This window comes from Rana temporaria, chromosome 11 (assembly GCF_905171775.1).
Source record: "Rana temporaria chromosome 11, aRanTem1.1, whole genome shotgun sequence".
Taxonomy (NCBI): Eukaryota; Metazoa; Chordata; class Amphibia; order Anura; family Ranidae; genus Rana; species Rana temporaria.
In genome coordinates, this window is record NC_053499.1 from 53,250,236 (window position 1) to 53,277,766 (window position 27,531).

At 44.2% G+C, this 27,531-nt stretch overlaps 1 protein-coding gene across 2 annotated transcripts in view; it reads left to right on the forward strand.

Moving 5' to 3' along the window:
* TSPAN4 (tetraspanin 4) overlaps positions 1–27,531 on the forward strand; it is a 1,094,228-nt gene that overhangs the window by 540,654 nt on the left and 526,043 nt on the right. For both annotated transcript variants that reach the window (XM_040328525.1, XM_040328524.1), the window contains one exon: positions 27,437–27,499. The gene's annotated coding sequence lies outside the window, so the exon portion shown is untranslated. The remainder of the gene's footprint in view (positions 1–27,436; positions 27,500–27,531) is intronic.

Sequence of the window (27,531 nt, forward strand, 5' to 3'; positions counted from 1 at the left end):
AAGCAACGGCACATAGGTGCCATTGCTTCAGTTTGCCTCAGTGCGCATGTGCCGATGACATTGGAGGACAGGGGATATCTCTTAAATCATGTAGGTTTTGGAGATTTTCTGGGCAGCTACAGGTAAGCCTTAATATTGGCTTACCTGTAGCATAAAGTGGTTCTAAAGGGTTTACAACCACTTTAAAAGCAGTTTTACATATTGCATTAACCACTTGTCGTCGCCGCACCGTCATAATACGTCCACAAGGTGGCTCTCCTAGGCGAGATCACGTATTATGACGTCCTACCCTTTAGCCGCCACTAGGGGCGCACGCACGCCGCCGGAGGCGCGCGCACGCGCCCCCCGCTCGCCCCCGACTCCCGTGCGTGTGCCCGGCGGGCGCGATCGCCGCCGGGCACACGCGATCGCTCGGTACAGAGCGGGGAACGGGAGCTGTGTGTGTAAACACACAGCTCTCGTTCCTGTCAGCAGGGGAAATGCTTTTCTTCGGTTCATACACTGTATGAACCGAGGATCAGTGTTTCCCCTAGTGAGGCCACCCCCCCCCCCCACAGTAAGAACACACCCAGGCATACTTAACCCCTTCCCCGCCCCCTAGTGTTAACCCCTTCACTGCCAGTGGCATTTTTATAGTAATCTAATGCATTTTTATAGCACTGATCGCTATAAAAATGCCAATGGTCCCAAAAATGTGTCAAAAATGTCCGAAGTGTCCGCCATAATGTCGCAATACCAAAAAAAAAATCGCTGATCGCCGCCATTACTAGTAAAAAAAATATTAATAAAAATGCCATAAAAATACCCCCTATTTTGTAAACGCTATAACTTTTGCGCAAACCAATCAATAAACGCTTATTGCGATTTTTTTTTACGAAAAATATGTAGAAGAATACGTATCGGCCTAAACTGAGGAAAAAAAATGTTTTTTTATATATTTTTGGGGGATATTTATTACAGCAAAAAGTAAAAAATATTCATTTTTTTCAAAATTGTCGTTCTATTTTTGTTTATAGCGCAAAAAATAAAAACCGCAGAGGTGATCAAATACCACCAAAAGAAAGCTCTATTTGTGGGAAAAAAAGGACGCCAATTTTGTTTGGGAGCCACGTCGCACGACCGCGCAATTGTCTGTTAAAGCGACGCAGTCCCGAATCGCAAAAAGTACTCTGGTCTTTGGGCAGCAATATGGTCCGGGGGGTAAGTGGTTAAAGCTGTTTTTTTAGTAAATGTGGCCTTGAAACTTGTATTCTTATTTTCCTATGACTTTTCACAACAATAGTCTTAGGTTTGCAGTAGAACTCTTTTTTTGCAATTTCCTATTTGTCACCTTTTAGAGACATTTTAAAAACAACACCATAGTTGTGGAACTAGCGCTCTCCTCCTCATTCATTGCTGGATAGTACAGTGTCCCTGGCTGTGTCACTCTCCCTATCCCTGACTAAACATTGTAGTGGAAGAATTACTCCAGTAAACTTGTATTTATGTGATGTGAGGTTGTAATGTTACATGTTACAGCATAATTGAGAAAAAGTAATATATACATATAAATGTAGTGCTGGTAATTTTCCCAACAAGGTCCTTTAGCAGTCAAAGCAGCAATTGTAATTTGGTCACCCTGCCTTTTCCAAAAGCTACAGTAGCCAGGGGTAGGGTACAAAGTGACATTCCATAAGTTGCCACCTTTTAGTCCAAAAAAAAAAAAAAAATACAGGGGGAATAAGGGGGGAGGGGATGAGGGGCTGCAAAATGTGATATAGTCATTTTCACTGATAAAATTATAAAATGACTGTATATATAATGTTACCAAATATCACTCACTTGTCAAACAAATAATAATTAAATGAATTACTATGTAAAAATATCAAACATATATAGAGTAATCCATGAAAGCTATTCATGTTTTCCATGAAAGTAGCCCATATACATGGCAACCAATAACCGATGAATTATGTTACCAGAAAATATCCATAAAAAGTCCACATAAAACAGTGTTGTTTCAATTTTCAATCTATGAACACCCGTGCAGAAAGAACGATAAGAGTGAACAAACTGAATTTTTTCAGTGTGGGGGGTTCCCCTTAAAATCCATACCAGATCAAAGGGCCCGGTATGCTCTTTGAGGGGGAACCCATGCTGTTTTTTTTTAACATTTTGCGTGGAGTTCCCTCTAAAGATTCATTACTGTTCATTGAAGTCAGATGCATGTAGGACTTCAAGTCGCGGGGCAAAGTCGGATCCAAAGTGGTACGACTGTCGTGTCCTACCAGTGTGAACCTGGCCTAAATGGCCAATGCAATTCTGGAGGAAAAGGTCCTGATAGACTCTTGCATCTTTCATCCAGTACTGCACTGATGTTTATGGATTCTGAATCATGGGTAAAGCAAAAGAATTGTTAAAGGATCTGTGGGAAAAGGTAGTTGAACTGAAACAGGAAAGGGATATAAAAAGATACCCAAGTAATTGAGAATGGCAATCAGAAGTATTCAAACTCTAATCAAGAAGTGGAAAATGAGGGGTTTTGTTGAAACCAAACCACGGTCAGATAGACCGACTAAAATTTCAGCCACAACTGCCAGGAAAATAGTTTGGGATGCAAATAAAAACCCATAAGTAACTTTAGGTGAATTACAGGACTCTCTGAAACCATGTGGTGTGTGGCTGTGACTGTTTCCAGATGCAAAATAAGGAGGCAATTGAAGAAAGATGGGGCTGCATGGTTGAGTTGCCAGAAGAATAACATTACTACGCAACTGCCTTAAAGTATCCCGCTTACAATATGCCAAACAGCACAGTGACAAGCCTCAAACCTTCTGGCACAAAGGCATTTGTTTGTTTTTTTAAACCTAATTTCTTTATTAAAGCAGAGCTCCACCCTAAAGTGGAATTTCCGCTCATCAGAACCCCCCCCCTCCGGTGTCACATTTGACACCTTTCAGGGGGAGGGGGGTGCAGATACCTGTCTAAGACAGGTATTTACACCCACTTCCAGGAGTCCTCTTCAGGTAGTTTGTCACTTCCTTCCCCCGGCCCATTGTGTTCTGGGAAACACATGGCTCCCAGAACACAGCGGGGACCAGTGAGAACGGCGCTGCGCGACTCGCGCATGCGCCGTAGGGAACCAGGCAGTGAAGCCGGAACGCTTCACTTCCTGATTCCCTCACCGAGGATGGTGGTGGGGGCAGCAGATAGATGAGCAATTGCTCATCTTCTGCTGCAAACATCGCTGGACTCCAGGACAGGTAAGTGTCCATATATTAAAAGTCAGCAGCTGCAGTTTTTGTAGCTGCTGGCTTTTAATATTTTTTAAACGGCGGAGCTCCGCTTTAAGTTTTTTCTCTTGCTTTTACAAATTACAACAAGACAGTCATCCCCAGATAAACCCCATCCCGTCTCACGTTCTTCCCACCCTCTGATTAAAAAAAAAAGAGAACAAAGGGGATCACTAGAGCATTGAAATCTTTGGTGAGTCATGGGTGGGGGTTGGGGTCATGCAGGTGGGCCTGTCTAATATGCCAGTTAAAACTTTGGTCCATCACACTCATTACCCCCTCTCTTCAACTTCTCTTTCACTCATTCATCCAATCTTCTACCTTAGAAAACTGAGGGGGTGGGGCACAGTAGAAAGGGGGCTGGTTGCTGCACTCCGAAACTCTGATTGCTTCTACTGTGCTGATGCTGAGGCTATGGGCTAAATTTGGGGTAAAGTATCTACATCATATATACCAGGAAGGCAAGATGTGCACCTTTGCTCAACTATGGGAACAGTTTGGGATACCCAGGACTTGGCATTTTAGATACGCTTGATCATGTGACCGCCTTGGTTGGCTGAAAGCTCCCGATTGCAAGAAGCTGCCGATAACTGTGTCTGCAAATTGATATGCAAATATGTGGCCTCTCTGTGCCAATACCCACCCGCCAAGAGGCTGCATATTTGCATACCATTGGTGCGCAGGGATTAATATTGTACAGAAAACTGAATAAATGGGCTCAGTGCCTTGTATAACATTTGAGCAAGCTATTCTGAAACACCGATCAGATTAATTAGAACAGGTTTTTTTTTTTGCATTTTTTTTTCTTTTTGAACATTAAAACCACTAATGCTCCTAAAAGCTTTTAACCACTTGAGACCCGCGCTATTGACAAAAGACATCAACAGCGCGGTTCTCAGGTGCCAACTGGACGTCTTTGGACGTCATTTGAAATGCATTACCCGCGTGCGCCACTGGGGGGGCACGCGGCGGGTAACCACTGTGCCGCTGCATCGCTGGGGAGCCGATGCGTGTACCTGGTGGCCGCGATGTCCGCCGGGTACACGCGATCGTCGGTGACACAGCTGGTAACAGCAGGGACGTGGAACTCTGTGTGTAAACACAGAGCTCCACGTGCTGTTAGAGGAGAGGAGACCGATCTGTGTCTCTTGTACATAGAGACACAGCATCGGTCACCTCCCCCAGTCACCCCCCCTCCTCCACACAGTTAGAACACACCCAGGCTACACATTTAACCCCTTCCTCACCGCCTAGTGTTAACCCCTTCCCTGCCAGTCACATTTATACAGTAATTAGTGCATTTTTATAGCACTGATCGCTGTATAAATGTGAATGGTCCCAAATTTGTGTCGAAAGTGTCCGATACGTCCGCAGCAATATCGCAGTCCCAATAAAAATCGCAGATCGCCGCCATTACTAGTAAAAAAAAAATTAATGAAAAAAAATCATAATTCTGTTCCCCATTTTGTAGGCGCTATAACTTTTGCGCAAAACAGTCGTTTATTGCGATTTTTTATTTTTTTTTTACAAAAATACGTCGAAAAATACGTATCGGCCTTAACTGAGAACATTTTTTTTTTTTTTTTTTTTTTAATTGGGATATTGATTATAGCAACAAGTAAAAAAAATATATATATTTTTTAAATTGTCGCTCTTTTTTTGTTTATAGCGCAAAAAATAAAAACCGCAGAGGTGATCAAATACCACCAAAATAAAGCTCTATTTGTGGGGAAAAAAGCACGTCAATTTTGTTTGGGAGCCACGTCGCACGACCGCGCAAATGTCAGTTAAAGCTACGCAGTGCCGGAAGCTGAAATTTCGCCTGGGAACAAAGGGGGTTTATGTGCCCAGTAAGCAAGTGGTTTAAAGCTATAAAATGCTACTACAAGCCAGCACAAAAATGCTATTTTCATAATTTTTCATACAGGGGTTTTTTTTTTGTGTTTCTTAAGCTTATAGAAAATGCTAGTGTGCATGGAGCCTTTATAAGGATTTTTTTATTTTTTTTCTCAAATATAAGTTTTATTATTTTTCAAAAGAAAAGAAACAGAAGAAAAAACAAACGTACAGAGAGAGTACATTACAGTACAAAATACAGTAACTGACATTCACAGGTACAAAGGCGGAGCAACATTAACAGTGATATTGGTGCGAAAGGCTGCCACATGGCTGTCCGCAATTATATAAAGTGCCTATTCACGATAATCACGCCTGGTGTGCTTAATTATCCTACGACCATCCAGCTCTCGGCCCAGCCTCAACACCCAGACCTTGACCACCAATACATCAATCAACATTCTGTGATGTCCTATACCTGACACAAGGGCATACGGAAGATAAAGAAAGAAGAGTGTAGTGAAGCAGAAAGGGAGAAGAAGGTGGAAATAGACGAGGTAAACAGAGGGGGGGGGGGCCTGAGGGGCCTGATCCACACTGAAATGTTGTGACAGCTATCCTACTTTTCATATTCTGTCACTCAAGTGGCTAACAAAGCCACTCCTTCATCAGAGTATATGAACATGGTCCAGAGCATCCATGCCTGGGAGTGCTGTTCCTGTTTGTTTTGAGCCGTACGGACTAGATCAGGGATCCTCAAACTACGGCCCTCCAGCTGTTGTGGAACTATAAATCCCATGAGGCATTGCAAAACTCTGACATTCACAGACATGACTAGGCATGATGGGAATTGTAGTTCCTGAACACCTGGAGGGCCGTAGTTTGAAGACCCATGGACTAGATCCTCCAATCTCCTGATCTCCTCCACCCTACGCATCCACATCCCCGTAGTTGGAGGATACGTTTTCTTCCACAAAAGTGGAATGCAGGCCTTGGCTGCATTCAGGAGGTATCTCACGATCGACTTTTTGTAACTCTGAGCCGGAATCGAAGTAGCATGGAGCAAAATAGCGTCTGGGTCGTCTTTGATTTGGTGGTCTGTAAATTTTTGAGTGACCTCGCGGACTGTTGTTCAGTATTGCTGCAGTAGAGGGCAAGACCAGAAGAGGTCTGACATCTCCAGCATCTGTCTGTGGTGGCCGGGAAAAACTTGTGTAGTCGGCTGGGAATGTAGTACCAGCGGGTCAGAATCTTATAATTAAGTTCCTGAATCTTTGTGCAGATGGAGGTTTTTAGAGAGCACTCGATAATAGATTGCTTCTGGGCGTTGGAGAACTGCAGATCTGCTTCCCACTTCTGTAAGAATTGCAACTTGGGTTGTTCCGCAGGAGAGGTGAGCATAGAATAGGTTTTGGATAGAACATTGGGCACCACTCCCTCCCCCCCCACAATACTCCTCAAACGTCAAGGCACGATTGTGTTGTGTTGGGTTAGGTATTGAGTGGAGGAAATGATGCAGTCTCAGTGCATTCCAAAAGGGAAGCCTAAACTGGCCGCTGTCGTCTGTTAATGAGACCACCGAGGGCCATCGATTGTCAGTCAGGAAATGGCGGGCCTGATCTCTGCCCGATTTCTGAAGCGTCTCATAAGCCACCTCCTCCAACCCGGGGGGAAGGCAGGATTGCCCAGTATCGGGTACATGGGTGATTCCCTAGAGAAGAGAGCAGTTGTAAAAATGTAGAGACGCTTATCCGAAGAGTAGTGACTATCACCGGGTGTAATTTAATTCCTGGGGGGAGTCAATCATAGCACCAGACGGCACCTCCGAGCTTGGCGGCAGACTGCGCCTGCTCTAACTGTGTCCACAGTTTGTTTTCACCATGTCGGTTCCAATCTATTATTCTCCCTAAGTGGACTGCAGAATAGTAGTGCCGGGTATCGGGGAGAGCCAGTCCTCCGTAATGTTTAGGCAATGTTGGATACCGCCTCTTCAATCTAGGCCTAGACTTTGCCCAGATAAACCTGGTAAAAAGGGAATTTAGTTGTTTGAAATAATGGGGCGGGATCCTAATTGGTAATGCCTGAAATAAGTAAAGGAACTTCGGGAGGATGGACATTTTCAGAAGATTACACCTGCCCAACCAAGAGTGAAGGCCACTAGTCCATTCCTCCAATAGCAACCTGGTTCTGGTCAGGAGAGGTGGGAAGTTGAGCTCAAATGTACGTTTCAGATTTTTAGGGATCAGAGTTCCCAGGTAGGAGAGGGAGGTGTCAGACCATCTAAATCTGAAGAGCGATTGCAGCGAGTGCAGTTTACTAGCAGGTATATTAATCCCCAAGGCAGCTGATTTATCAAAATAGATTTTCAAGTTAGACAGCCTCCCATACCTGTCAAATTTCTTAAGTAGGTTCGGGAGAGACACTATCGGGTTAGTCAGTGAAAACAGAAGGTCATCCGCATAGGCCGAGATTTTGTATTGGCCCCCTCCCAACTTCACCCCCACTATATCCGGATTGGACCTTACAGTACACAAAAAGAGCTCCAGGGCCAGTGCAAAGAGAAGGGGCGATAGCGGGCAACCCTGCCTTGTACCATTTGTAATTTGAACCGGTTCCGAAAGGATTACGTTTGCCTTGACTTGGGCCGAGTAAATAGAGTAAATGCTGAGAATCCACTGTAGCATTCTGCGCCCCAGGCCAATCTTTGAGGGTAGATGACAGGAAGACCCAGTTTACACGATCGAACGCCTTCTCTGCATCAGTGCTAAGGAAAACGCAGGGGGTCTTTGTCGCGGTGACTGCATGGATAAGGTTAAGCACTTTGGTGGTGTTATCCCTTGCCTCTCGGCTCAGGACAAATCCCACCTGATCCAGATGGATCAGGTTCGGCATGAACTGAGACATCCTGTTGGCTAGAAAATATTAAGGAGGGAGATAGGCCTGTAGCTGCCACATGCTGCTGGGTCTTTGCCCCCTTTTCGGTATGAGAGATATATGTGCCCTAAGAGTGTCTCTAGGAAGAAGCGCCCCGTCACCCAGACCATTGAGCATCTTCACCATGTGGGGGCCCAGGAGTGGCATAAGAGTTCGATAGTACTGCAATGTGAACTCGTCCGGTCCGGGTGCCTTACCCGGTTTCATCCGGCCTGCCGCTCGCTGCAGTTCCTCCACTGTAATAGGATCTTCCATGTCTGCCTTCGCCTCCGCTGACAGTTGGGGGATCTGGGAACCCGAAATATAGTCTTGCACTGTTGATTCGTTCGGTGCACCCACCAGGAGATTATAAAGAGAGGAGTAAAAGTCTCTAAATTCTGTCACTATTTGGGATGGTATGGATTTCCTTTGACCCGAAGGGGCTATAATTTGGAGGATATATGCGTTGAGCCGCTGCTTCCTGACCGACCTAGCTAACAACTTCCCACATTTGTTTCCCGATTCGTAGGAACGTTTTTGACAGACCTGCAATGCTGCCTTGGCCCTGAAATGCAACAGATCTACTATCTGTTTCCTGAGGGACAACAACTCCAGTTCAAGTGAGGCCACCGGCGCACGTTTATGTTTAGATTCCACATTTTGTATCCTGCGTAGCAAGTCTAGTAGTGTTTGCTCCCTTTCCTTTTTAATTCTAGCACCGTGTTTATTAGTACTTCCCGTATGACCGCCTTGTGGGCCTCCCACAGGATCCCCGGGTCACATCCCTCAGTATAGTTTGTTTGAAAGTAGTGGGTCAATTCGTTCGTGACATCCGTCAGTACTGTCGGGTCCTGCAGGAGACTCTCATTTAATCTCCAGAACCTGGATTTGAAGGATGAGGTAAGCGACAAGCAGTATCGGATGGTGACGGACGCATGATCCGACCACGTAATGTTACCTATATCAATGTTGCGGACTTCCGCTAATTGGTTGTGGGGGACAAAAATGTAGTCTATTCTCGAGTAGACCTTGTGCGGGGTCGAAAAAAAGGTATAATCGCATTCTCCGTGGTGATGTAGTCGCCAGATATCTATCAACTGGGCGTCATGGAGGTCTCTTGAAATACGCTTGTGTGTGCCCGTGCTCAGGGATGAGGTACCGGAAGAGGTATCTACTGCTGGGTAAAGTGGCACATTCTTGTCACCCCCCAGTATAAGTAAGCCTTCCTGAAAGTCTACTAGCTTATTCAGTACACGGTGAATAAATGTGTCCTGTCGGTCATTGGGCGTATATATTGTGGCCAAAGTCATTTTCACGTCCCCTATCAGCCCCTTAATGAATACAAATCTTCCGTCAGGGTCTAGTAGGGTGTTTGTACACGTCCACGGCACCGTCCCTGATATAATTATAGAGACCCCTTTGGATTTGGCTACAGCATTCGTAGCATGATATGCATGCGGATAGTAACGGTTCTTAAGGTAAGTAGGGTTACCAGTCCTAAAATGCGTTTCCTGAATGAACGCCACATCTGCGTGACTTCTTTTAAGGTCATTTAGGAGCATGCGTCGTTTTTCGGGTATGTTAAGACCCTTCGCATTTAGCGAAAAAATGTTAATGTGGTCCATTGTCCCCCAGGTCAGGGGGGTGGTGAGGGAACCACAAAAGGATGTGGAGAGGGTAGGGAAGTAGAAGCAGAGAAAGGAAAGAGAAGTAGCCGAGAAGAGAACTGAGACCGTCAAGTGAGACGGTCACCAAACGGACTAATTAATCGTCCGCAAACTAAGTGTACAGCAGTCAGTTTGTATATACGCACTCCCTAGTTCACACCAGGGTGAATGCTTAGTCCTAATTGGGAAGAGGGGAGAACAGACCAAGGGCGGAGCCCCCCGATCCGCACCCGCCCCACCCAGCTTGAAAAAACATATATTAGCATCTAGCTTATAACATGTACATGTATAACTCTATGGAAACCAACAGTGACATTTAGACAGGGAATAAACATAAAAGTGATACAGTATGAGCATATGTACCGTGGTAGGTGTGCCATAGCTGAACCCCTCAAAAAAAAAAAAAACAGCCCGCACCTCCGTAAATCACAGAGGGCCTCCAACATGTTTTCCCCCCTGACAACCGATAATTCACCCAGTAAACCCCCCCATTCCACTCCCGGGAAACAACAGGACCCTTACCCTTCTGGAAGAACTCAGCACAATCCTGCTACTCCCCCACCCCCGTCGGCCGACTAAACCCTCCCCCCCAACCACCCCGTCCCTCATGCCGGTCATGAAATACCAAACAATGATGAGCATATGACTTAGCAGGATATCCGGAGGGGTATAACCCGCTTAACCACTCCGCGTGTTCCTCTCTCAATGGAACCCCCGGGGGGGGCCATCCGCACCGCAAATGTTCAGACCCGCCTCCCCATTAAGTCCTCATCAGCTGCAAAGTTGTCAGGTTCAACCCTCCTCCCCATGTGTTCCAAGCAAAGCAAAAAAAAAGGGAGAAAAGGAAGAACAAGGTATCAACTAAGAAGGGTGTATGGGCAGCCACCTGGGAGGGGGGGGTCGAGGACCGTCCAGCAGCACTTGTGTTGTTTGTCCGACAACACCCCCTCCTCCCCCTAGTCTCCGAGTCAGCGAGATTGTGCGGCAATTAAATCTGGGCGTGAGGACGGGCGGGACCATGCATGGCAGAACGGGGAAAGGGGATATCCGCCCACCTCCCACCACCCAAGGGGCGACAGGGGGACCGAGCAGGGAGCATGGTACCGGGGCGATAGGGTGATCAGGCCATAAGAGGCAAGGGGGAGAGGCAAGCGAAAAAAAAAAGAGGTGGCAGGGAGGCAAAAAAATAAATAAATAACAGTCGAATTGACCAGAGGCAGGGTGTGTATAACAGTGGGGACAGCAAAATGCCAGGGCTCACCTCACCATCACCGCTTATCAATCTTCCCGCACTGCCTCCGCGGAGATGTGGCGAGGTCTGCGTCGGCTCCTCTGTGGACCAGGGGATCTGGCTCTCCTCGAACCGGTCGTTCCCGAGCGGGCAGTGTAGCACAGCTGGAGCCAATCGGGCACATCAACAGGCTCTGTATCCATGAACTCGAATAGAGCAGGGAGATCAGCCGGAGACCGAAGAGTGTATGAGTGTTGCGCCTTCTTAAAGGTAATCGAGACAGGGAACCCCCATCTGTACGTAAGTCCAGCATGTCTGGCCGCCTCCAGTATCGGTTTTAGAAGCGCCCGCCGTTGTAACGTTGCTCGAGACAGGTCGGGCATAATCCGAAGTGTTGCCCCATCGAATTCCACATCTCCTTTCTCCCATGCCGTTCGGAGGATCAGCTCCTTATGGGCATATTGGTGGATCCGACATATAACGTCTCGCGGTCTCTCTGGGTCAGAAGATCGGGGGCTCACAGATGCGATCAAATGACAGGGTGGGTGGAAAGTGTTCTGTCGTCAAGATTCTGAATATTGCTAGGGCCGACACTGCCAAGTCCTCCGCACCCGTGGCCCCTCAGGCGTAGATTATTTTGTCTACTGCGGTCCTCAATCTCTTCGAGCTGAAGCTGCTGAGCGAGGATAGCATTTGCCTGGACGGTTTGTGTTGCCTCAACCGCCGCCATCCGATTCTCAAGGGTGGCCACCGCTGATTCCCCGGATCCCAGCCGGTCGGATAGTGTCCGAACCTCCTGCCGTACCACCGCAATCTCCTTGCGGTGAGTCGCTTCTAACCTGCTAACAATTGCCTCTATATCATCCCTCATAGGCAGGGCCTGTAGCAGAGCCCGGAGCTCCGCATCAGCTCTCAGGGTGAGCGGCGTGGATGGAGGCTGTGACGGGTCTTGTAGGTCTGGCTGGAGGACCGCCGGAGTGGTCAAATCCAAATTTAGGCTCGGCACTGCCAGAGGCTGCGTTGCCGCTGAGGAGGAATGGGGAGATTGGGCGCCATGAGGTCCAGGCCCGTTAGCATCCGCCATCTTGAAAGCAGGAGATGCTCCGTTAGCGCCAGTAAGGTATATCTCCACTCCTGCCGGGTTTAAAAGGCACCTTCTGTTGTTTCTTTCCCCTCCTTTTACCAGCTGAGTACATGCCGGGTGGAATAAGTAGATATTGTGCTGTTGAAGCCGGGGTAAGGACGGGCTGGACCGGGAGCTCCTCAGGCACACGTCCTCACTCAGCCATGTCCAAACCACGCCCCTTATAAGGATTTTTCCACCAACTACAGTATGCAGTTTAATAGCGACCGCGAAGTGGTTCAGTTATCCTAACTGGGATGTCATATCGCGTCCAGCAGGATAACACGGTGATCAGTGTGTGTTGTGTGCCAGCCTGACACACTGCATCTCTGATCTAGGTAAAGAGCCTCTTACCACCATCTATCAGTCCAATCACAGCTGATCATAGTGTAAACAGGAAAAGCCATGTATCGGCTTTTTCTCTACTCGCGCTGACAGATGCGATTAGAGGAGAGACGATTGGCTGCTCTCCTGACAGGGGATCTGCATTGATTATCAGTGCAGCTCCCCAGGATACCCACCCATGGCCACCAGGGATGCCCACCCATGGCCAGCAAGGATGCTCACCCCTGACCACCAGGTAAGCCCACTAGAGCCCACCTGGGATGGCAATCATTGCCCATTAGGGATGGCACCCTGTGCCCATCAGTGATGCCTGCCAGGGCCTCTGATCAGTGCTGCCTATTAGTGCCATCTATCAGTGCCCACCAGTGATGCCTATACGTGCCCTCCAGTACCACCTATGAGTGCCCATCTGTCGCCTATGAGTGGCCATCAGTGCTGTATATCAGTGCCACCTATAAGTGCTTATCAGTGCCTAACAGTGCTGCATATACGTGCCACCTCATCAGTGCCCAACAGTGCAACCTCATCAGTGCCCATCCGTGAAGAATAAAACTTACTTATTTACAAAGTCCTGTAACAGAAACAAAAAACGATTTTGTTTTTCAAAATTCTCATTCTTTTTTTTATTTGTAGCGCAAAAAATATGATCAAATACCACCAAAAGAGAGCTCTGTTTGTGGGAAAAAATTATAAAAAGTTTGTATGTCATTCAAAATGTGAGAGCGCTAAAAGCTGAAAATTGGTGTGGGCAGGAAGATGTATAAGTGCCCTGTATTGAAGTGGTTAATTATACAATGTGTGGTCACCTTAATACACATCAACATTAATTTATTAACCACTTAAGCCCCGGACCAATATGCTGTCTAAAGACCCAAGGGGTTTTTACAGTTCGGGACTGCGTCGCTTTAACAGACAATTGCGTGGTCGTGCGACGTTGCTCCCAAACAAAATTGGCGTCCTTTTTTCCCCACAAATAGAGCTTTCTTTTGGTGGTATTTGATCACCTCTGCGGTTTTTATTTTTTGCGCTATAAACAAAAATAGAGCGACAATTTTGAAAAAAATTCAATATTTTTTACTTTTTGCTGTAATAAATATCCCCCAAAAACATATATAACATTTTTTTTTCCTCAGTTTAGGCCGATACATATTCTTCTACCTATTTTTGGTAAAAAAAAAAATCGCAATAATCGTTTATCGGTTGGTTTGCGCAAAATTTATAGCGTTTACAAAATAGGGGATAGTTTTTTTTTTTTTTTTTTTTTTTTTTTTTTTTACTACTAATGGCGGCGATCAGCGATTTTTTTCGTGACTGCGACATTATGGCGGACACTTCGGACAATTTTGACACATTTTTGGGACCATTGTAATTTTCACAGCAAAAAATGCATTTAAATTGCATTGTTTATTGTGAAAATGACAGTTGCAGTTTGGGAGTTAAACACAGGGGGTGCTGTAACATTTAGGGATCACTGTTTATGTGTGTACTAGTGTAGGGGGGTGTGGCTGTAGGAATGACGTCATCGATCGAGTCTCCCCTATAAAGGGGATCACCCGATCGATGCCCCGCCACAGTGAAGCACGGGGAAGCCGTGTTTACACACGGCTCTCCCCATTCTTCAGCTCCGGGGAGCGATCGCGACGGAGCGGCTATAAACAAATAGCCGCGCCGTCGTCCCGGATCGCTCCCCGAGCGGACCCGACCTCCGCATATACCGGGGGGGGGTCCCGATCGGACCCCCCACCCACGTCTAGCAGAGGACGTACAGGTACGTGATTGTGCCTGTCCGTGCCATTCTGCCGACGTAAATGTACATGAGGAGGTCGGGAAGTGGTTAATGTATTGAACTGGTCATCTGGTCATTTTCTTTGCCTGAGAAATCTGGGACATGAGGAAGAAAGGAAACATACGTGATACAGGGATATGATGCAGAGTATATAATACAGAGGCATAACGTTTTTTCCGTGAAGCAGAAGTAGAGGTAGTGCTCCACTTTAGAATCGCTGGCAGATTTGCTACGATTCTGCTTGCGATTTCAAATTGCAATGACAAATTGCAGAACGCACATTTGAGATTCATTTGAATGGCAGGTAAAATCGCGGTGCAATCTCGACAACCCAAATTGCTTGAAGCATGTCACCCAAAAAAGTTCAGGAGCTACTTTTGCAGCGCAGTTTATTGTGCTAGAACCACATTGCGATTTTAGGTGCCATTCAAATGAATGGCATCTCAAATGTGCGTTGTGCAATTTGTCATTCTCACCTCAGCACTTTGAAGTTGTGGGCAGAATCGGGGCAAATCTGCTTGCGGTTCAAAACGCTGAGGTGTAAATGCAGCCTAATTATAAAGGAGGGAAAGACCCTGGTGCCCAACTTGCAGCTCTTTGGCACTATTTATATGCCCCATGGGGCCTCTGCAGACACTAATTTGTGTTTCCTTATTGCCCTGTTATAGTACAGTTTTCTAGCAACCTCATGTTATATGTGTCCAGTTTATGACTGTCTTTTGAAGCATTTATCCAGTCTCCAGTAACTCCTATAGCATGTTCACATTTTCTGACAGTCTCCTGCAGCATGTCCAGTATCTCCTGTATTATATCCACAGTCTCACAGTCTCTGACCATCTCTTGTAGCATACCCATATTCTTTGACTATATCCTGTTGTGTGTCTGCAGTCTCTGATAATGAATATTCATTGAATTTTATATGTGGCCCCTTTGGTGTGATGTCAGGGGCTTCACTTGAGGTTCCCCATATCAACAAAAAGTTGACCACCACTGGTATAAGATAGTTTGTATGAAAAACAGGTACAAGGCAGTTGGCATATTAGAAGTGCTGATTTTGATACAGAGGTATGAGGTGCTGTATGTATTAGCGATATGAGGCACTATGGATAAACTATAGACACAAAGCACTTCATATAATAGAGTTATATATGGCATGAACTGTGTGAACAGGAGTGTAGTTCTCAATGCTGGCACATACAGTATCTCACATTTTTGTAAATATTTTGTTATGTCTTTTCATGTGACAACACTGAAGAAATTACACTTTGCTACAATGTAAAGTAGTGAGTGTACAGCTTGTATACAAGTGTAAATTTGCTGTCCCCTCAAAATAACTCAACACACAGCCAATAATGTCTAAACTGCTGGCAACAAAGGTGAGTACACCATGCTGAGGGCACAGAAGTCTTCTTTTCGAAAGATCTATCATCGCACATGGAAGGCCTACATCTCCATGTGTGAGGAGATGGAATGGCAAACACGGGCTTATTCTGTTTCCAGGATCCTGTTGTTTTTACAGCATGGGGTGGATCAAAGACTTGCCCTAAGCACCATAAAGGGGCAGATTTCAGCCTTGGCTGTTTTCATTCAACGACCTTTGGCGGCTCATCCACTGGTGAGTACGTTTGTGCAAGGGGTTCAACATGTGGCCCCTCCAGGTTCGGCCACCACTACCCCCATGGGATTTGAAACTGGTGCTCTTGGCACTTCAGAAACCTCCTTTTGAGAACATCAGAGAGATTCCCCTTTTGACACTCTCTCAGAAGATGGCCTTTCTGGTGGCTATTACATCAGTTAGGAGGGTTTCTGAGTTGGCGGCCTTGTCAAGGATAAGGCAATGTTACGCCCGCAGCCTTATTTTGGCTATAGCGCGGTCGGCAAGTGGTTAATATTGCACATAATGTACTCATAATAAATAATAATAATTTTATAATTACGCATAGTAAGAGTCATTAATACAGTACTGAAAAATTCCAAACTTCTTGTTTTATTCATGGCATATCAGTGAGCATTGCCCCATTTAGAAAAGTGAAAGCAGAAATAAGACCGAGTAATCCATTAGTCTGCCCCCCTTTTTTTTTTCCTGTTAACTTTTTTGTCTGAATATAAATCTGTTTGTCCCAAGCATGTTTAAAGCCATTTACTGTTGATTGTCTCACTACTTCTGCTGGAAGTTTATTCCAAGCATCAGCTACACTTTCAGTAAAATAATGCTTTTCTAAAATGAGTTTTGAACTTTCCTCCAGTTTGTTTGAAGTCATGTCCCCATGTTCTTGATTTTGGTTTCATATTGGAGAAAAACTGCACTCCTGAACCTTATTCACCCATTTGATGTATTTAAAGGTTTCTGTCCTGTATCCCCTTCTCCTTTTTTCCTCCAGACTGTACATATTAAGTTCATGAAGTGGCTCCCAATAGGTTTTATTCCCCAGACCTTTTACCATTTTTGTTACCCATCTCTGGACCTGTTCGGCCTTATCAATAGCTTTGTGTAAGTGAGGTCTCCAGAACTGGACACCGTATTCTAAATGAGGTCTCATTAAAGATCTAAATAGAGAAATTAGAACCTCCTTCCTGCTGGTGATCCCTGTAGTCATGCATCCTAGAATTCTATTTGCTTTTCCCACTGCCTAGTCACACTGTTTGCTCATTTTGCAATCATCTGAAATAAGTACCCCCAAATATTTTTCTTCTGTAGTGCTGGCCAACACGGCACCCCCAATGCTGTACTCTCTCAAAAGATTATTTTTCCCTAGGTGCATTATTTTACATTTAGAAACATTGATCTACGGTTTACCACTTCTTTGACCAATCTACCAGCAACGCCAAATCATGTTACATGTTATAGACTCCTCCAGGGATATTAACCCTATTACACATCTTTGTATCATTAGCACAAAGACATACCTTGACCAACAACTTTATTAGTTCTGTCACTTACATAGATATTAAATAGAACAGGGCCTAGCACACCACTAGCGATTGGTCTCTGTTCCAAGTGAACCCCATTTACAACCACACTCTGGTATCTATCCTTAGTGTGGTTGCAAATGTCAGTGTTGTGTAATGGTATCAGATAAATAATCAGACCAGTGGTGGTAAGCAATTTCTACTTTACTAAACAATGAAGGTCAATATAACATTGCATAGGGAATATCATTTGAGCAAGGTGGTGCAGTAACATTTATATAAAAGAAAACATTTGAACATTTCTACAAATGGTCACTAGATGGCAGTAGAGTTCATGAGTTCAGTTCAGCTTTTGAAAGAGAGAAGGTATTAGTTATCACATATCCACCTTATGAAGGGAGGTTCTGCAAAGCTCATGGCTGGGTGGATCTGTGGCTGGCACAGGCTTCACACTGACGCTGCTGCTGTTGTCTTCGGTCAGGAGGTTCTGGTGGCTGAACATGGGGCCACCCCACTGCATTGGAAGGCTCTCTAAACGGACTGTAGCAAAGTCCTCTCCAGTAACTGGGGCTTAGATTAGGGTGAGTCAGACATCCCCGGCTAAAAAAATCTGAATTACACCCCCCCCTCCCCCGCTGTGCCTCTCCTACTAGCTTAGGGGGGTATATTTTTGGCCATTATCTGTGCCCCTTTCTGATGACCATGTGCTGGTTGGAGTGGAGGGAATATTTCTTCAGTTTCGGGTGCATGCCTATTCAGTGATCTTTCTCCGCTCCCCACCCAGTAGTAGCCGTGGCCTGGAGAGTAAGACTTGATAGGCTGCGAGGCGTGCAGCAGCGACGGGCAGAGAGTCGCTAATTGCCACCATTACTAGTAAAAAAAAAAAAAAAAAATATGTCCCCAGATTTAATTTTAAACATCTGGTCACCTTAGCTTAGATATATGCTGTGTGCTCTTGTTCTCACTGCTGGTGGCTCGCACACCAGACTTAATGGGGGAGAACTTAGCACCTGGTGACAGTTCACTTGCCCAATCACTGCTTTCCCATTAGGCAGGGTTTCTCTGAGCACAGGAAACAGGGAGGAGCTGGAATTTATATGCCCTGGGTGTGTCCACAAGCTCAGGGGATGCTGGGAGCCCAGAGGATTGTGGGAGTTTGAATTAAAGGGACCTGCACCTGACTGTAGTTAAAGGGGCACACCACCACACTAGTTCTTACCATTTTCTTAGGATGCTGTCAGTGGCATTAATCAGATATAATTCTCTTTACTGATAATCTGCTGTCTCACTGTGAAAGAATAAAAAAAAATTCTGAATCTATAGGTTTTTCCTTCTACTAAGCATGGGATGTTTCTGTCATTGGTTGTCTACAAACTGTGGCCTGGGGGCCAGATGTGGCCCTTTGCTTACTTTTATCAGGGACTTGGGGCATTATTCCTCTTACTATAAGCAGTAGGGGTGCATAGTTCCTCCCACTGACATTAACAATGGGGAATTATTCCTCCTACAGACACCAGTAATTGGGCACAATGTCACCCACTGATACCAATGATGGGACACTATTACTCCTCCCACTGATCCCAATGATTGAGCACTATTCCTCCCACTTACACCAATAATGGGGCATCTATTCCTCCCACTAATACCAATACTAGGACATCTATTCCACACACTTATACCAACAATGGGGCATTGTTTATTCCCACTGACACCAGGCCATTTTATACTTCTGCTGGCCACAGTCCAGCCCCCTAAAGTTGGAAGGACTGTAAACTGGCCCTTCGTTTAGAAAGTTTGGAAACCTCTGATTTATACACACCATAAAAAAAATTCTCCTGTCATACTCAAAAAATGTAAAGCCTTTTACCCTCATCAAAAACTATGTTTGTATGAAAATCTGGTTGCATTATCTTCTGTAGCGATGGGAAATTATGCATTTTTAGAGTGAGGTGATGCATTTCAGATTGAGATGTTGCTTTTAAATTCTTGATATCTCAATTGTTATTCACCTTGAATAGTGGTATTGTAAGCTAATAATTATTTTCATATAGATTTGGAAGAGAATTGAGTGAATCAATGGATTATTTCTCAGATCCCCCAGTCTGCAGCAAATCTTAAAAGGCTTTCTGCTGGGTTACCTTTTGCAGTTGCTGCTGACAGTACGTTCCCCGGGAGGCTGCTATACACCATTACTAGAAGACTTGGATGCAAACTACAGACTTCAGCAAGCAGATGCCTTCTGGGGAACTAACTGTTTTATATACTATAAAGGCAGGATCATGTGATCACAGTAAATTAAGGGGGGTTAATTTGCTTAATTGGAAAGGTTTATCCCTATGTTTTACTAAAATATTTATTTTAAAATGAATAGTGTGTCTTGTTAGCCATTTTCAGTAAATAACAAGCTAGTGATAATAAACTGCACTTGTATGGCTCATGGTAGCATTATATCTCTCTTGTTTTTCATCATCTCCCTGCAGCCAGTTTGTGGCCAAAAACCAGGGCCGGCCCAAGACATTGTGCTGCCTGGGACCAAAAATGAAATGCTGCCCCCCCCCCCCCCCCCCCAAAAAAAAATCATGCCCACCAAAAGGCCCCCACATTCATTATTTTATATCATGATAACTAAAGGGGACCCGTCATGGCTCTATACATGCTCCACATCCCCAAATCCCGCTACAAATCTAAGGTAGAATGAAGATTTGCAGTCCAAGGACCACAGTTATGGAACGCTCTACCCACAAACATCCGCATGGAAAACCATCGGGCCTTCAGGAAAAACCTTAAGACCCACCTCTTCTGAAGAATCAGGATGACACTGGATGCAAAAAGCGCCTTGAGGCGATTTAGTTCGCATTTGTAGCGCTATACAAGTTACTCACTCACTCACTCATAAAGGAGAATAAAAGGACGTAATTTCTCTGCTGCCCGCGGCTGCACAGTGAGTGCGTAACTGTGGTGATGACATCATCTCTCTGCTCCACTGCCAGCTCACTTGCTGACTGCTCCCCCCTGGCTGCGGGTGTTCTGCCCGCCCGCTCCTGTCACCACTAACAGCAGCGGTGCTGCACACCTTACAGGCAGCGGCGCCTGCCACGCTCATTCGCTGACTGCTCCCCCCCGGCTGCGAGTGTCCTCACAGGCAACGGCGTCGGGCTCCTCACAAGCAGCGGTGCCGGGCTCCTCACAGGCAGCAGAGCTGGCGGAATGGGCTGGCTGGCAGGTGTCCGTTTACCGCCCCCCTAAAAGTACCACTTGGTACTCATGGTACCACCCAGTCCCATCATAGGGCCGACCCTGCCAACAACACACAGAAGTTGACTATAACTTCATTCTGAGCAGAGGGAAAAAGAAAAGCCTTGGATTTCACCTATACTCGGGGGGGGAGGGGGGGCATTTACTAAAGCTGGAGAGTGCAAAATCTGGTGCAGCTCTGCATAAAAAAAACAATCAGCTTCCAGGTTTTATTGTCAAAGCTTAATTGATTAACCACTTGACGACCACCCACTGTATATATACGTTGGCACTTTAAAGATGGATATCTCGGTAACGGCAGCAGTGTCTGCCACAACCGAGGTATCCATCTTTTCAGTGGGCGGTCTTGTTTACGATAATGGTGGATCTCTGCAGAGGATTTACCGCGAGATTATCAATATGGGTAGTGGGAGAGGGGCCTCCCTCCTGCCATTCTCCTGCACCCTCCGCTGCTTACCTGGAGCCATCGGTAGCGGCGGAGGCGATCGGGTCCTTCTCCTTCCTGGGTATGGATATGAGTGAGGGTAAGATGACCCCCACCGTCTCCATACCATAGCAGGACGGAAGCCATGTCAAAACATCACTTCAGCCCATACCTCTAAAAGGGCAATTTATTTTTTGTCATTTTTTCAAATGACAATTTTGTTTTTTGACCCCAGATCTCATATTTAAGAGGACCTGTCATGCTTTTTTTTTTATTACAAGGGATGTTTACATTTCTTGTAATAGGAATAAAAGTGACCCATTTTTTTTAAAAACAATGAGGTAAAATAAATAATAAAAAAATAAAAATACATTTTTAAAGCGCCCTGTCCCGACAAGCTAACGTGCAGAAGCGCCCGCATATGAAAATGGTGTTCAAACCACACATGTGAGGTATCGCCATGATCGTTAGAGTGAGAGCAATAATTATAGCCCTTGACCACCTCTGTAACTCAAAACATGCAACCTGTAGAATTTTTTAAACGCCTATGGAGATTTTTAAGGGTAAAAGTTTGACTCCATTCCACGAGCAGGCGCAATTTTAAAGCGTGACATGTTGGGTATCAATTTACTCGGCGTAACATTATCTTTCACAATATAAAAAAAATTGGGCTAACGTTACTGTTGTCTTATTTTTTTATTTAAAAAAGTGTTTTTTTTTTCAAAAAAAGTGCGCTTGTAAGACTGCTGCAAAAATACGGTGTGAAACAAAGTATTACAATGACCGTCATTATATTCTCTAGGGTGTTGGAAAACAAAATTATAATGTTTGGGGGTTCTAAGTAATTTTTTAGCAAAAAAAAACAAGTCTGAAAAACAGGCTCAGTCCTTAAGTGGTTAAATTGAAATTAGAACCTGATTGGCTACCATACACAGCTGCTGATTTTGAACTCTCCAGTTTTAGTAAATCAACTCCAGTGTGTACTTGGTTTATGACCAGGACTGGGATGGCTGGTTTGCACTGATAACATGTCTGAGCTGAAATCCTAACCATCTTCACACTGCTATACACCCTATTTTTGTGGAACAGATGGGTCATAGTGGCTTTTTTTGTACGATTAATGTACATGGTTAAAGCATCTGCATCTTTTAGCCATTTCATGTCTAATTCTCATAGGTCAAATCATCACTTACTATGAAAGCTTGTGCACCTTTTCATTTTTGTCCACACCAAAGGATCTGCTTATAAAAACATTGCAGTGCGAGTGTCTCAGCAAAATTCACCAAAAATACCTTCAATGTTTGAAATATATGTTAAATGTCAATTTGTATTTGTTACCTTTTGCAGGGCAAATGTAATATTGCCTAATAAAATTATTTTCATTTAGGAAGAAATTAAGAATACCAGAAGAGGTAAAAAGTGATAAAAATAGTGTGAATCAGGGAACTACCACATTATGAACACTATAGATAGCTGAGGGAACTCTGTGATAAGCACATTCAAGAGCCATATGTATTCTTAGTTGAATCTTGGTGTGCTTTGTGTATTTCTGTTCGATCTGAGCAGTAATCCAGCGAGAAACTTTGCCTCTGTGCAGGAGCTTCCTGTAATACAGACCAGTCACTGCTGCATTCTGTTCTTGTTCAGTGTGAATAGTCTGTTCTCTGCCCCCTCATGTAGCTTTCTGCAGGCAGCCTATAGTGGGTGAAAATAAAACACCAGTCATATTGTTCCTGATCACTGCCACAATGGTGCGGTGTTGCCTCTGCCTATACTAACCATGGCCTGTTTATTGACCATGTCTCTGCCTGTGGTCTAAACTGACCCATCTGACTACATTCCTGTGAGACACCAGGCTAGTGAGCATGGCATTCCTTAAGGAAGCCATGTACCAGTAGGTCAGGCTTGCTTGGCTTATAGTTACTGGGCCTGCTATAGGTGATACACTTCATCATATTCCTTGACCACTCGTATAGAAGTGACCATTATAGTACTCTGGTTTTGATGCAATTGGTTGACTTGTGTGCTACACAAGATGCAATGTCCTGTATATAAATAGCCCAGACAGTGAAAAAGTTTCACACATTTGCTATAGCCATACTCAGGAGGAGTAGCAGAATGTGTTTTGGGTTGTAATTCTAAGTATGCCCATGCTGCTTGTGAAAAATATCTTATTAAATTGCCAACCTAGTGTAAAAAATATATGTTTTGCCGCAAAAATATGAAGTCTTCAAAAAAAAATCCAGGGCCTCCAAAAATATGATGGGTAGTGTGGAAGTTATTTGTGTAATTTATGTCCCTATAATGGGTGATGGTGCTTCCTTGGTTTTCAGGTCTCTCTATATAGCTAGGCTGTGAAAAAGTTTCACAAATGTGGTATCACCATAGCAGAATTCGTTTTTGGGTGCAATTTTAGGTATGCCTATGATGTGTGTTAGAAATATTTTATCGATTGACAACTTTGTGTAATTTTCTTTTTTTTCCCTGCATTTTACAAAAACTTGTGGTGAAAAAAATATTTTTAAATGACCCACTATGCCTTTCAGAAAATAACTTGGAGTGCTTGCTTTCCAAAATATATATATATTTTTTTTTAATGGTTGTTTCCGCTGTCCTGGTGCTCTAAGGACTCCAAAAATGTGATAGGTAGTCAGAAAATTTGATGCGTATTTTATGCTTCTTGAAAGCCCAAAGGTTCTCCTTGGATTTTGGGCCCCTTTGTGCATATAGGCCCTGAAAATGTCTCACACATGTGATATTCCCATACGCAGGAGGCATAGCAGAATGTGTTTTGGGGTGTAATAAGTATGCCTATGTTGTGTGTCTGAGACATAACTTAAGTTAAATTGCAACTTTGTGACAAAAAATTACAACTTCAAAAAACTCACCATACCTTTTACTAAATATCTTGGACTGTCTACTTTCCATAAAGGAGTCATTTAGGGGTTATTTGTATTGTTTGGCATTTTAGGGGTCTCAAGAAATGAGGCAGTCAATACATCAGGCTTGATCAATTTTAAAATATATGTACCATAGTTTGTAGTCTTTATCACTACCAAACTAAATAATATACACTGATTAGGATTATTTATTACCAAAAAAGTGTAGCTGAATACATTTTGGCATACATATATGACAAAAGATTATTTATTTTTCAAAATTTTATAAGAGAAACTAAGAAAACATTTTTTTTTTTTTTAATGTTTGATATTTTTTTGGTTTATTTACCCCAAAAAATAAACAAAAAAACATGGTGATTAAATACCAACAAAATAAAGGTACAGTGTTGCATGACTGAGTAACTGTAATTCAAAATGTGACAGCCCTGAAATTTAAAAAATGGCCTGTGCAGGAAGGGAATCAAAGTGTATGGTATTGAAGTGGTTAATGCAAACAATGTATTAAAGTAAAAAAAAAAAAAGACTTTAGAACCACATTATTGTCTACAATTGATGTCCAGTTTTAAGCCATTAGTTGATTAATCGTGGCTGTGATATTTTTCATTTATATTAAAGTTCAGAGTATGCATCATGAGCCTGCACTTGATTTCATGAAATATTTTACAATGAAGGGCCCTTTAGTACAGCATAAGACCCATTATCTTTCATTTAAACTGTATAGTGTAAAATGTTTTGCAGTCAGTTATCTTGTATGTTTGTTTTTTGCTAACATGTCAAGTTTGAGAAAACTTAATAATGTTCACAGTATTTAACATAGAAATGCACTAGTAGTAGGGCCAATATGAATAAGTATGTCACATGATGCCATTAGAAATAACAGTTATTCAGATTAAACTGGGTGTTGTCTAAATTCTTCAGGGTTGGGTTAAAAAGGATTACTAAGATTTTTAGCTTGCATTTTATTAATTGAGAATGTTCTTTGCTTAAAGTGTTTGCACCACTACCGTACACATATCCATTAAAGTATGGCACTGAGCACTTAATAGAACTCCATGTGTTATTGCAACCTATCCTTCCATTTTTCATTGATTACTTAGTTTTGAGCCACCTCTGACACTCTCAGAAGTGTATTGCTGCTCCTCGTGCTTTGCTTAGCTCCCTATCTATACTAGCTTCACAAGTGCTTGCTTATTGCTGGCCTCTAATGAGAGGAGTATAAATAATGTGATTTCTGGGGGGTTTTCTACATAGACGAGGATGAGAAAATGGCTCTGCAGTGTAAGAACTCCAGCCCCTGGCAGACGGACACAGCATCTTAAATCTTGACATTAGGGTATTGGCCTTCTATCAGGAGAGGACTAGGCAGAAACATGTTAATATGTTAACATCAAAACTGTACAGTACTGCACAGGTGGGCGATCCCTCTGGGTACAACCCCTCTCCCTGCATGCAGCAGCTCGTCAAAAAGTAGTACAGACATAAAAAAGGAGGGGTGGGTGCTGTGTCCGTCCATGAACTCAGAGAAAAGGATTTTACGGTGGGTTAAAAAATCCTATTTTCTCTTTCGTTCATGGACGGACACAGCATCTTAAATTTTGACATTAGGGACGTCCCCAAGCAGTGTCAAATAACGAGAAGTGGGCACAGCAAGTAAACAAACTACCACCCAAAACAACCAGAGCCTCTCTATGGAGAAGTTGGAACCTAAACAGCCGCCTGCAGAACCTTGCGGCTAAAGTAAGCATCCGACGATGCACTCTGATCCACCATGTAATAATTGGTGAAAAGGAAAACAGGTGACCCGGTCACCGCCTACACACCTAGGAAACCAGATTTGTTGCCCAAGCGGCACCTGTTGCCCTGGCTGAATGCGCCGTGACAGGAAAGGAAGTCTCCCGCCCTGTCAGGGCATAAGCCTGACCCACTATCCGCCTGATTCACCGAAAAAACCGTGGTCGACGAGACCGCCAGGCCCTCCTGAGGGCCAAATACCAACACAAAAAAGGGGTTTAGACCTCCGAAATGGAGCCGTAGCAGACAGATACACCCGCAGAGCACAGACCAAGCCTAAGGAAGGCAAACAACCGTTTGGGATGCGACGGCCGAGGACACAAGGATGAAAACACAATGGGCCAGATCCACAAAGATCTGCCTACCTTTAGGCAGGTGTAGCGTATCTCAGATACACTACGCCGCCGTAACTTACAGCGTAGTTTCCGTATCCAGAAAGAATTTGCGCCGTAAGTTACGGCGGCGTAGTGTAAATGTGTCGGCGTAAGGGCACGCAATTCAAATGACTAAGATGTGGGCGTGTTTTATGTTAATTCATCTTGACCCCACGTAAATGACGTTTTGTTTTAACGGCGTCCGTGGGGGTATCCCAGTGCCCATGCTCGAAATCAAGTCGCAAATAGTCAATGCTTTCGACGTGAACTTAATTTTACGCAAAGCCCTATTCGTGAACATTTTACGCAAACGACGTAAACGACGACGCTGTCCCGACATCCATACTTAACATTGCGTACGCCTCATAGACCCAGGGGTAACGTTACGCCGAAAATAGCCTTGCGTAAACGGCGTAAAAAAATGTGCCGGCCGGACGTACGTTCTGAGAATCGGTGTATCTAGCTAATTTGCATACTCTACGCGGAAATCAACGGAAGCGCCACCTAGCGGCCAGCGTAAGATCCGACGGCGTACTAAGACGTAATTCAGTCGGATCTAGCCCACATTCAGGCGTATCTTGTTTTGTGGATACAAAACAAAGATACGCCGCGCATCCTAGAAGTTACGTGGCGTATCAATAGATACGCCGACATAACTCTTTGTGGATCTGGCCCAATGTCCTCATTGGCTAAAAGGCTGAAAAAACCCATAGGAATAAAACAAAGGCTGCGGGCGCAGCACCTCTTTATCCTCGTGGAGGAGTAAGTAGGGAGACCTGCAGGACAAGGCCGCCCTCAAAAACCCTCTGGTAGAGGTATGAGCCACCCGAAAAGCTACTTCCCAAGAGAGTGCCAACAGGGGAATCTCTCTGTTTTCAAAATGGTGGTTACTGAAACACCAAGGGTTAATTTAATATTCCCACCTATTTACATGTCTAGTTTCAAAACAAAATTCTTTCATTATTTCAAAGCATGCTGCAGAACAGGAATCTTATTGTGTTTTTCATGATGCATAGCTTTTTAAAAAGGGAGCATATGAGATGGACTCATTTAGGCCTGGATAAGTAGTAGTCTGTAACTTAAAGATCCATCTCTGCTCGCATTGGAGCAAAGTTTTTTTCCAATCTCCACACCGATCGGGAATATGAATCTGGTCGAGGGCAATGAAGGTAACCTTGGGTACCCTGTAGTCATGTCTGAGTGCTGCATATTTGCCGACTGGGAGATAGCCATTCCCAATCTGCATGCCATATACATGTTTGGTGATGCGGCGCCAAAATTCTTGTTTTGTTTTCCCTATATAGAAAGCGCTGCACTCGCAAGACATTAGGTACACTATGCCATGCATTTGTCAGTTGGCAAAGTGCGTAGGTTTGTCACTTTATATACCAATGGCAAGACGGGAAGATGAGGGGGAACCTGAGCAGGAAACTGGACAACTATATATAAAAAAAGTGTCCTAACATGTTTTCTACTTTAATATTTACAGATTATTTTAAAAAAAAGCATTTTTTTGTTTGTGCTTAATATTCCAATCACATGGAAAAGCATAAAGTCTACTTTCAAGGCATACACATTTTGAAGCTAATCATGTTTATTTTTTTTACAGAGAGAAGCCAGTAGTGTGCTTGAAATATTTGTAGAGTGCTCCACATTTATCCACTGAAACAATGTAAGTATCTTTTATATTCATAATCATTAGCC